Genomic DNA, 12509 nt, shown 5'->3' on the forward strand with positions numbered 1-12509 from the left:
ATGTAGGTGGCATGCCAGGGTGTTAACATCCTCAACGTGGCCTTGAAACAGAACAGCAGAAATGTTCCCAGTGCTTCCTTTTCCCCCTGCCCCCCAAAGAATGCATTCTCAGTGAAAAGGGGAAAGAAAAAGGAAGTTTTTATTGGTTTTCCAGCTATATATCTTACTTTATACTGAAACACTTATTTTGATAATGATGATGATAATGAATAATAATGAAAATAATAATAATGATGATGAAAATAAGAATAAAAATGATTATGATAATAATAGTATAGTACTACAACATTTTTTCTAATTAATTGAGATTAATTCGAACTACAATATATTGACCAAAACAGAATTTTTTTCTCCATCCTAGCCATGGACAATCAAATCTACTTATTGTATATTCACTAACAAAACCAGCCTGGCTGCTCAGAGCTATTCAGAAGTGAAAGTTTTGTTATCTATTTTAAACCATTATCCCCATTATAGGGATCTCCATGAAGAATTTTTTTGGGTAAACCAGCAGGGGCTAATTGTTCACTCACTGTTGCTCTGATGTAAAAGGCAACAACAGCAAAAGGTGATTTTGCAATGCATACAAACAAATAAGTAAATAAGTTAAATGTCTGTTGTAATTTTTTCTTCTCCTCCACCTGTTTTCATCCCAGCCTGGGATGAGTTATGAGGCAAAAACCTTTTGAGGAGATCACATCTGCAGCTGTTGTTCTGCTCCCCTGCTCTGACCTCCCTGGCAGCTTGGGGTGAAGGGCAGCTCCTGGGCAAGGCCATATTCCAGGGCTGTAAAAAAGAAAAAAACCCAAAAAAACCAGCTTTGTTCAGGTCAGGGTCTCTCAAGCATTATTAAGTGTGCTCACAGGAGCAGATGTTGCTTGGAGCTGGCCTTGAGATGAGAACATCAAGAGCTCTGGTAAATGAGCTGCCGCTTTTACAGGCACAGCAGCATGATTTCCCCAAAGGTATCAGTGAGAAATAAGAACATTTCCAGTGTCAAGCAGGGTAATGTCCTTCCATGAGCTGCAGAGCCATCCAGAGCTTGATTATAAGAATGTAAATATCTACTCCCTTTAATTTATTAGTCTCAATAAGTTTTTGTTATTTCTGTCAGAGATTGCAGACAGAGGAGGCGGCTGAGTTAGAAATCTGAAACAAAGAGTTTTAAATCTCACAGCAAAAAGCTTTTAGATGAGCATTCCTAATAAAACAAATTTAGTTAAAATTGGGAATTTGTTCACTGTAGACATTTTCAAAAACCCAGCCATTTTCAGGTATTTATTTACAGTAAAACATGCAAGATTTTTTATAGACACTACCAAAGGTCTGCCTATTGAATGATGGCATAAGTAATTTGTGTGTTTTAATTACTACCAAAAGATTTCATCTATCTTTGTTTAATGGATACCCCAAGTTTTGTACAGATAAACAGTAAATTTTCAGTCCAACTTAGACCAATACCATTAAGTTTTCTGTGGTGTACAAACCCATGAAGTGGTTCCCCTATTGCACCTACAGTGTATTAATCAAGTTTTCTGGGTGCATAAGGCTTCAACTCCTCAACTCTCTCAAGATACCTTTCCTGTTTGATGACATCTAATTCATCTCTGGTTATATGGTGACCATTAAAACACTCTTTTCTAAATTTTGTTCTTCAGCTATTGATTGAGTTTTAGGGGGTATGGGTCCTTGGAGTTCTTTTCTGAAGGTGCAGTGAGGTAATTTATCAGGATTTTCTACTTTCAGCCATCACAGATCTAAATCAAACCCAGCTAAAATTACAGTCAAATATTTCTTAACTAATTAGACATAGATATTTACTTAAAAAAAAACCAAAACACCAAACTCCTGTCTAACTAAGATGTAACTTTCTGTCCAGTCAAGTTCATTTTTGCACTGATCTTCCACCATCTCTGTTTTACACAGAAATTGAGCAGTCCAACACTCTTTCCTACCTGATATGTTTATGCAGCTTGAAAATAAATTTACGACCTGCTTGTAAGGTTTGAGTAGCTGCAAAGAGGAAACACTTTTTGTCTCAAATTCCCTAAATAAATACATTTAGTGTTTAGTGTTTTCTACCTTAGAAACACACAGGTTTTCTGTGTGTATGTATGGGGTGGTGGGTGAGCTGAAATCAAGTAGCAGAAAACAGTGTGGCATAATCACACAGCTTTTAGCTACACAGATTTATCTCTTCTATCTATAAACAATGTAATAAAAAGATACCAGTTCATAAATAGAACATGTTTTATAGCATGGATTTTTTATTTGTTTCCAGTTTTCACATGAATGCTGAAATCCTGAGTTATTATCTATTTGAAAGGAATTCCCAGAAAAATTAACTTTTTTTCATGCTACTCTTTCTTCCTTGCAGCAAAAATTTGGGCCTTAGAACCAGTCACAGCCAAGTTTCATTATCATTAGGTTAGAATAGCAGGCCTGAAGTTAAGCCATAATAAACACACAAGGTTCCCAGGAGGGAGTGAACAAAACATGTAAACAGAAATACCAGAAATGCCTTGTGCTCATTTTCTCAATACAGTGAATGGCAGACAAAATAAGCTCCCACTTCTGTATTTTTCAGAATGATTTTATCTTTAGAGAAAAAATATAAATCTGAAGTGTTTTTGATCAGTAAATAATATCACTCACTTCTGTTATCAATAGGACTACTCACAGTGCTGAAGTTTGGATGCCCTTTTTGGGACTTTTCAACAATTTTTAAAAAAAAATAGGAGATACCAGTCATAATTTTCATGCAATTTGGTAGCTTCTCTGCCTTGGTGCAGCATGTGAGGAGGGAAAAAATAGTAATCTGAATAAATATTATTTATATATATATATATATATATATATATATTTAAAATAGTAATCTGAATAAATATTTATTTATATACATATTTATTTATTTAAAATAGTAATCTTAATAAATATTATTTATTTATTAATTTATTATTCATTCCTTCATTAATTCATTTAAAATAGTAATATGAATTATTGTTTGTTTGTTTGCTGCAGACTTCTACATCATTGTCAAAAACACTGGTTGCAGGCACAAAGAGGATTTTGCAAAACACTCCTGACAGTTTTTAGGTCAGCTGCTTTCCAGAATGAGCACCTGCATGAGCCTGAATCATCACCCACTCCTGGCCTACAGAGACTCAAGAGGTCTAACACAGAAAAAAACCCCATCACATCCTGAAATAAGAGATTAAGACCTTTATCTCACCAATCCTTCCTGTTCTCTAGTTAGTATCCCTCACTGCACCCAGAAGACCCACTCTACCCAAATGCTTCACAAAAGACAGGATTAAAATAGAAAAGAAAAAGAAAAAAGTTTCGCTTTTGTGATGTATAACTTGGACCAGAGAGCATAATGTCCAGGTTATTCATTTCATAACTGCATGGACAAGTGGCAGAAGTTGTCAGAAGAAGCAGCCTTGGTCTGGACAGGGTGAAATGCAAAGCCTGCACTCTGCAGAGGGTGGTGTGGCATTACCTGCAGCTGAGCAAGCACACATTTGTCACACAGCAGGGAGGCCTCTTGCAAGGAAAAGCTCCAAATCCGTGCATAATAATAATAATAATAATCAAAAAAAAGTCTGTCTTGAAAACATCTTGGCAAAAAAAGAGGTTCCCAGGCTGAACGCTGCATTGTGGGTTCTGTATGAAAGTAATTTACAACAGAGAGTTAGAAGCCCAGGAGGAGCTTGGCCAAACTTGCATTTCCTCAGAGAAATACCTCACCAGCACTGTGGCTCCCTGCAGGATTCAGGAGGGGCTGTCAGAGGTCACAGCTGCACACATTATTCTCATAAACTCTGCTCTGTGAGTCAGGAATGCCTGACGTGGTTTAGAGCTTTGATCCATTTCCTTCATCTGAGGCTGGTAAAGGAAAAGGAAGGAAGGAAGTGTCAGAAGGAAGTGTCGGAAGGAAGTGTCGGAAGGAAGGCAGGAAGGAAGGCAGGAAGGAAGGAAGGAAGGAAGTGTTGGAAGGAAGTGTCGGAAGGAAGGCAGGAAGGCAGGAAGGCAGGAAGGAAGGAAGGAAGGAAAAGAAAAGAAAAGAAAAGAAAAGAAAAGAAAAGAAAAGAAAAGAAAAGAAAAGAAAAGAAAAGAAAAGAAAAGAAAAGAAAAGAAAAGAAAAGAAAAGAAAAGAAATGCATTTTCCCATCAGCATTTTCATTCTCAAGCTTACTTGCACCAAAGATATCGTGGCCTCAGCTAATACACAAGTTTAAGAGCAAAAGCAAAAAAGCACATCCATCCTCAACACATTAAAACACAGGCAAGGAGGCTAGATTTCATATTTAATTTAAAACCCTGAACTAATTTTTCAATTTAAGTGAAAGAGACAAAATTCCTCAGTAAAGGTAACATCCCTTAACATGGCTTGGGATGTATGTTAATTGGCTCAATACAACAGTGTAAGGTAATTATCAGCATTAATTATTTCTGTTTGTGACCCATTTGACCAGTTTTATAGAGGCTGTATCTTGGCCAGTGCTGAATTGACTCACTTATTTAGAAATGGGACTAAACTGAACAGTAGAATTGAACAGTAGCCACCTTGCTGGCCTTCAAGCCTCCCTTGCATGGGTGTGAATGTCAGAATTTAACAGAGCACTGCCAAAGTTAAAAGTTTAAAGGGAAAATTGAAAAGTTAAAGAGAAAACTGAAAAGAGGAAAATTATGTGTAATGAAACTTCGCCTACACAATCTGTGCATCACAAATTTTAGCCTGAGCCTCCATTTCTGTATTTTACTTGGAGATCAATGGGGGTGAAGCACAAAGCCATGTGTGTGTTCAGCAGACACTGGAGGCCAGAAAGACAGATGGTTTTGGTGGTGAGTGGGCTGCAGGAGTGGCTCCTGTCAGACGAGACTGGGGGATGCCCCTGTGCCAGACAGCTCCAGAACGGAGCAGCTGTGGGGGAAAGCTCCTGTGACAACATGTGAGAGAGAGGGTAAAAAACACTGCTCAGCAGCTGTGAGGGACAGCAGTGGGACAAATGTGAGACAAACAGCCAGGGAGCTGCTGTGGGTGCTGGAGCTGACGTTGCCCTGGGGCAGCTCAGCCCCTGAGCCCCTGCAGCCCATGGGAGGGAACAGAGTGTGACCCTGGTCACAGGGGGTTGTGGTTGAGGGAAGAGATGAGGATCTGACTCCGTGTTTCAAAAGGCTTGGTGTATTACTTTATTATATATATTACATTAAAACTATACTACAAGAATAGAAGAAAGGATTTCATCAGAAGGCTGGCTAAGCTAAGAATAGAATAGGAAAGAATGGTAACAAAGATTTGTGGCTCAGCTCTCTGTCCCACCCAGCTGACTGTGATTGGCCATTAATTAGAAACAACCACATGAGCCCAATCCCAGATGCACCTGTTGCATTCCACAGCAGCAGATAACCATTGTTTACATTTTGTTCCTGAGGCCTCCCAGCTTCTCAGGAGGAAAAATCCTAAGGAAAGGATTTTCCATAAAAGATGTCTGTGACAACAGGGGAACAGAGATGCCCCTGCAGTTCCTGGGGGAGCCCAGGCAGGAGCAGGGAAATATGTCCTGAAGGAAATTACAGCCCCTGGAGGGGTCCTGGCCTGTGGGGATCCACATTGGAGCTCCTAAAGGAATGGCACCTCATGGAAGGGATTCCCACCAGAGCAATTGGTGGTGTTGGGGAAGGTGATTTTATCATCCTCTGCTATTAACTGGCAATAAATTAAATTAATCTTCTGCATGTTTTGCCCATGACAGTAACTGGTGAGTAATCTCCTTGTCCTTATCTTGACCTGTGAGCTTCTAATCTTATTTTCCCCCAGCTGACTTGCTGGAGGAGGAGAAGGAGGAGGAGTGAGAGGGCGGCTCGCTGAGCACCTGACAGCTGGCCAAGGTCACCCCACCACAGCAGCCCTGGAAAGGCAGCCAAGAAAGGAGCAGAGACACATCTGTTAGAGAATCACCCAGACACATTTGTGTGGGTGCGGCCTTTGGATAAGGAATTTTGCAGCTGGCTACACATGGGCATCAAGAGATGTGTGCGTCTGGCTGGTAGTGCATGCTCTCATCTGCTAGCCTCAGTTTCAGGATATTATCATTTTAGAGAATTTATTTATTTTCTTCCTTTTCTTTCTTTTCTTTCTTGTTGCAGACATCTTTTATGGAAAATCCTTTCCTTAGGATTTTTCCTCCTGAGAAGCTGAGAGGCCTCAGGAACAAAATGTAAACAATGGTTATCTGCTGCTGTGGAATGCAACAGGTGCATCTGTGATTGGTCTCATGTGGTTGTTTCTAATTAATGGCCAATCACAGTCAGCTGGCTCGGACAGAGAGCTGAGCCACAAACCTTTGTTATCATTCTTTCCTGTTCTATTCTGAGCTAGCCTTCTGATGAAATCCTTTCTTCTATTCTTTTAGTATGGTTTTAAAGTAATATATATCATAAAATAATAAATCAAGCCTTCTGAAACATGGAGTCAGATCCCCTGTGACCATGGTTTCTTTCTTTCTTTCTTTCTTTCTTTCTTTCTTTCTTTCTTTCTTTCTTTCTTTCTTTCTTTCTTTCTTTCTTTCTTTCTTTCTTTCTTTCTTTCTTTCTTTCTTTCTTTCTTTCTTTCTTTCTTTCTTTCTTTCTTTCTTTCTTTCTTTCTTTCTTTCTTTCTTTCTTTCTTTCTTTCTTTCTTTCTTTCTTTCTTTCTTTCTTTCTTTCTTTCTTTCTTTCTTTCTTTCTTTCTTTCTTTCTTTCTTTCTTTCTTTCTTTCTTCCTTTCTTTCTTCCTTTCTTTCTTCCTTTCTTTCTTCCTTTCTTTCTTCCTTTCTTTCTTCCTTTCTTTCTTCCTTTCTTTCTTCCTTTCTTTCTTCCTTTCTTTCTTCCTTTCTTTCTTCCTTTCTTTCTTCCTTTCTTTCTTCCTTTCTTTCTTCCTTTCTTTCTTCCTTTCTTTCTTCCTTTCTTTCTTCCTTTCTTTCTTCCTTTCTTTCTTCCTTTCTTTCTTCCTTTCTTTCTTCCTTTCTTTCTTCCTTTCTTTCTTCCTTTCTTTCTTCCTTTCTTTCTTCCTTTCTTTCTTCCTTTCTTTCTTCCTTTCTTTCTTCCTTTCTTTCTTCCTTTCTCTCTTTCTTTCTCTCTTTCTTTTCTCTCTTTCTTTCTCTCTTTCTCTCTTTCTCTCTTTCTCTCTTTCTCTCTCTCTTTCTCTCTCTCTTTCTCCCTCTCCTCGTTTTCCTCTGTTTTTCTCTCCTCTGTTCTCCGTTATTTTCCTGATACCTGGGGTAACAGGAGACACAGAAACTCTTATCTGATATTCTGTGTACACAGCATGGAAGCAATCATTGCCTGAAATGAGGTTGTTTTCTGAATAGTTGTCAAATAAAACTGTTTCTATGTAAAATTTGGATTGCTGCCTGTCACCGAGGGAAAGATCTGCGCAGGGGCTTCAGCGTCAGGACATACCTATTTCAGGAAGGGGGAAGAGGGCGTGGATGTAAAGGGAAGAGGATTGAAACTTGATCAGTTTCACCAACAGCTACGGTAGCAGATTTGACAGATTTCCAGACCTTGAACTGTGCAAGTTCCACCCACCCCCGAATCAGCTCATTACAGTTTGCTGCCCAAGACTTTATGCTGTTTATTTAATACTCAACAAGATTAATTGTTAGAATTGAGGGCTACCTTTCATTCTTGATTAAAAACAGCAGCGATGACCGCGATAAAAATGATAATTAAAAAACCAAAATCCAGATACAACATCAGCTACTAAAAATGGGCAAGGAATTACTAACATTAAATGCTACAGTGACATCAAGTGGTGAAGCACCACCTTTCATGCTGCATTTTCAAAGCTAAATTCCTGGCACTTCCCACATCTCTCTCGTGGTGCATGTCAGTTGCAGTGTTAGAATCTATTTTCTTATCAATATATTGCTTTTCCTACAGAAACCAATAATAAAATTCTCCCCCCCACCACCCACGAGTTTAAATCAATTCTGGTGGAAGGAGAGCAAAGGTTTAACACTTTATATTCTCACTAGGTCCCATTGTTCCTGATTGTCTTGTGTGTCTGACAGAGGTGACATGACTCAACAAGGGTAAATTTCTCTTTAAAGTAACAGTTTGAGAAGTTTCTCCTTCCCTTTATTCATCAGGCAATGTGGGGGCAGGCATCCTTGAGAGAGAGAGAGAAAATAACAAAATTTCTTTGTAATTTGCCTTTAGATCTTGGTTATATTAAGAGCTTTTCTTCACTGAGCCTTTTCTGGAACAGTCTCCCCCCTGCCCCCAAATGACCAATTTTAATTTATATTACAATAGAAAATAAATTTTCCACCTGGCAATACTTAGTGCTTCTCTGTTCTTAGGTTTATTTTATTTCAGCCACCAGCTCCCAGAGATAACATTTTTCATCTTATTTAGATGTGCTACCAATATAAAATCTATACTGAAAAATAGCGGTATTACAAATTATTTGCTTGGTACTGTCATTTACATAAACACCATTTAATTGTGTGATACTACTGCTTTTCCTAATATTAGTACCTCCACAGCTGTTTACTTACATTTATGCTATAATCTGTTCTTTAGTTTGCATTGTAGTAACTGTGGCTTGCAATCTATGGCTTAATTAAAAAAAAAAATTCTTTCCTGCAGGACTCCAAATGGATTTATAACAAGACCTGAGCCACAAATGCTCACTCTTAAAACTATAATTAAAATACACAGCTGACATTTCTCACATGCTAATGCAGAGAAGCAATTAAGACTCATTAATTTGGCTGTGAGAGGAGTTAAACACATACTTTAGAATTTGTGTTTACCATTTACTATGAACTAATATCTAAATTCCATTTTATGCATTCATTTTTTTATCTTGACTTTTTTAATCAAAATATTAAACCATATATCCCTACATTATCCAAATCATTTGTCATCAATACACTTTCAATTAACTTTCCTCTATATTTCCTAGTATCAAAACCAATAACCAACTGTTAACCTAAAAAAACATGTAAGCATTACTTGCGCTGATTGTAAGTACACTGATATATTAATCCATTTTAGAAAGCAGAAATCACGGAAGAATTATTTTGTTTTTTTCACCACATTAGGAGCACATGAACTGTGAGCCCATTGGCACAGGATTTCCAGCCCAAAGACTCTGATTTATTAATCATGTCATGGTTGAAATTTATAATTTGCATGCAGGTAATGGCAGGAAGCCTTTATTTCTTCTGTTGATGTGGGAGACTTTTCAGGGTAAAAATGGAGAATCCAATGTTTTTGAGGAGCTTTACCTCTGAGGAGTGTCCAGCCATCCACAGAGACTGCATGCAGGGAGAGAATGTAGAAAAGTCCTCAGCCCTTGTCTTAGTTTTTCACTTTTAATACGAAAATTGAGTGGGGGAAAAGATGAATGTTAGAAAAAGAATACCTTCAATGTAAGTCATTACTAATCTTCCCTTCCCTTGCCTGGGGAGCCATCCCGTATTTCTTGCTGAAGGTAATAAGGTGTCAGGCAGCAAGACAAAGGCCTGAGACTGGGATTACCAGGTTTACCTAACAAATACACAAGGTCTAGATGGAATCACTTTAGCGCCCTGAATTATTGAGGAAAGTCAAAGCAGTGGGAGGATTTATCTTCCTTTTTCCCCCCCGTTTTTTCTCTCTCACAGTGTTGTGCACAAGCAGAGATAGTGGTTGGTTTAAGTGCTTGTTTTTCCTGTGGCTTTAGTGCCTGTCCATGACAGGTGATGCAGTAAAAAGAGAGAGAGTGAGAAAGAAAAGGAGTGCCTTAGAAATAATGCACTTTTAAACTATTGAGATTGGAAAGCTGAAAGTGTAGAAATAGGAAAATATCTCATTTGGCAGGGGAAGAACACTCCTTTTCATGGATTGCATGAATTCAGATGAACAACAGTCAGATCAACATTCAACACTCTTCAAGATAAGAAACTCAATAAATTATTTTTTTTTTCTTTTTTTGGTAGAGTGTAGCAAATTAACAACACAGAGATTCAGGGTTGTGTGTTTCTTCAAATGGCAAGTCATTTCTTTCTGAATGCCCACATTTTGCAGCTGGTTTTGAAGGGCGGCAGAGAAACTTCCAAAGAGAAAAATGTCACTGCTTTCATTCTGGGGAGGAAGGGAAAAACAATTCTGCTTGCCCATGCTCCTGAAGATCCCATCAGAAAACAGACATGTCCTAATCCAGAACCTGAAATGTCATCTTTTTCTATTTTTCCGGCTGCACTTTCTTACCTAAAGGGAATTAAAAAAGAGTCTTTTCTGCATTGGCTGTCACTGCTTTTGCTGCATGGCTGAATGTGAGTGTAGCCATTTCTTACTAAATGGAGCAAGGCTGACTTGCAAATCAGGGGGGAAAAAGAAATCAAATTAAATCATTTAAGCTACAAGCCCAATTTCTGCAGCTCTGTTTGAGTCATGCCGTAGCACATACAAGCAGCAGATGTGAAATGACTTCCAGACACAGAACTGTGGCTGATCACTTGGTGAGGAGTCCAGTTCCTGTCAAGTGCATCTGAATTCCAGGAGCTTGAGTTAATCTGGAACATCTGTTGCCTATGTATAGAAGATATGAAAGGAATTCTTACCAGAAGTGGAAAATACACGCATAGATATTTGTGTGTATGTAAACATAAAAATATCCATGGGCACATCACCTCACCAAGACCCACAGAAACCTTGCTATTCAAGAAATAAATTAATTTCTGGTTGGGAAATTAATAATATTCAATCAGAGTAGATCTGATTGAAGTTTCACTGTTCTTTGAGAAGCTTTGGTTAAAGACAGCATTAAAACCTCCAGAAATTAAGAAAAACCAATTAGCAGTCTCTCCTGACAGTGCATTCTCCGTATCCATGTCTGCAGACACATAGGGAAAAAGTCACTGATTATTTGGTTAAATAATGACATTTTTATTCCTCATTTAAGGAACTTTTTTAAAGGTTGCTTTCATTATTCATTAAGTCTGGTTTTGATATTTTCATTGGGAAAGATCAAATGAAACTTAATAAATTTGTAAAATTACAGGTTATTTTCCAGAAGCAAGAGAGGTTCAGTAAATGCACCTAACTCAGTGGAAGAAAGGCTAATTTTTATCAGCCATTACAGCACAACTAAGGCTGTTTCTGCAGCAAATTAATCTGTGCAGTCATTGCATAGAAGGCGTTACCCACAAAAGCAGATTGTCATGAACACTTTTGATGAAAACCTAAATTCTGATAAACATCTAAAGTTTGATGTTCACCTAAATGAAGACCTTTTGTGGGACACTTTAGGCGCATGCTGAGAATAATTTTGTGCAAAGCTTGGAAAAGGTGAGCTTTGCCTTTAGAAATTTCAATTGGACGTCAAAAATCTGCTGTACAGCCAGTTTGGTAATGTGACAAAAGTGAAAGGGTAAGGTATTTGTCACCATGGATTTGTATTTTAGAGTGAGCAGCAAGCCTGGAAGACACAGTAAAAGGAGACAAAGAGCACACGTTTGCTAACAGGACTGCTGCTCAAACCCCATTCAGTAAAGAAAATAAATTGCTAAAATACTTGTCAGACTAGCCTTTGCAATGTGAAGCAAGGGACCAAACCTGCATAGCAGAAGAGGGAGACGAAACTGTTTCAGCTGAGGAAAAAACATTAATATTTACCTTTGACAAAATGATGATGATGACAAGGCATTGCTAACCATCTTCCAGAAAAATAAATGTGCATAGATAATGATCTATACTTACAATATCAAAAAAAAAAAAAAATTTAACTGACTTAACTGACTCCAAAATGGACATATCTGGAATCATTCATGCTGCAGTTAAGAAAGGCATAGATTTTTTTTTTTTACTGGAGCAAACACATCTTGCAAAAGCGAGGTGAAAATTATTACTACCTGGCTATTTGGTTCCATATTTTGGTACAAATAATGTTCCTTCAAGGATGTTGTTACTTCCCCTCTGCCCAAGTGTGTGACAGTCCAGTCCCAGAGAAGAAAACAAAATGTAATTCTGCTGGAAACATTAAGGGGAAATACATCCAGGCAGATCCAAGAGGGATGCTAGAGAAGCTCTACAAGGACCCCCTGGCAATCCCTCCCGAAGAGGAGCCTGGGGGTACCTGGATCCAATCTCAGCCCCAGATTTTGCCAGCAGGTTAAGGAATTTTGTCCAGTAGGACTTAAAGATGGCAAATGAGATGTATTTACATAAATTATTTATCGTGACAAAATTGTTAGACTAAAAGTTTTAATCTGAATTTTTAAATACGTGGTATAAAAGCTAAGATTACTAGCAGAGTGTTGTGTTGTACAGTGCACCAGGTCAAAGCAATTATATTAAAGCCATCATATTAAAGGTGCTATTTAAAAATGGTGAGTAGAGATTGATGTAAGTTACCAATCAACACCTGTGGGGAAATCTCTTCCTCTTGACCTCGAGGAGGATCCTTGGAGTGGCATCCCCTTCCCAAGGAAGGAAACTCCACATTCCAAGGAGGAAAATACCTAAAGAACC

Source organism: Ammospiza caudacuta, chromosome Z (assembly GCF_027887145.1).
Source record: "Ammospiza caudacuta isolate bAmmCau1 chromosome Z, bAmmCau1.pri, whole genome shotgun sequence".
Lineage (NCBI taxonomy): Eukaryota > Metazoa > Chordata > Aves > Passeriformes > Passerellidae > Ammospiza > Ammospiza caudacuta.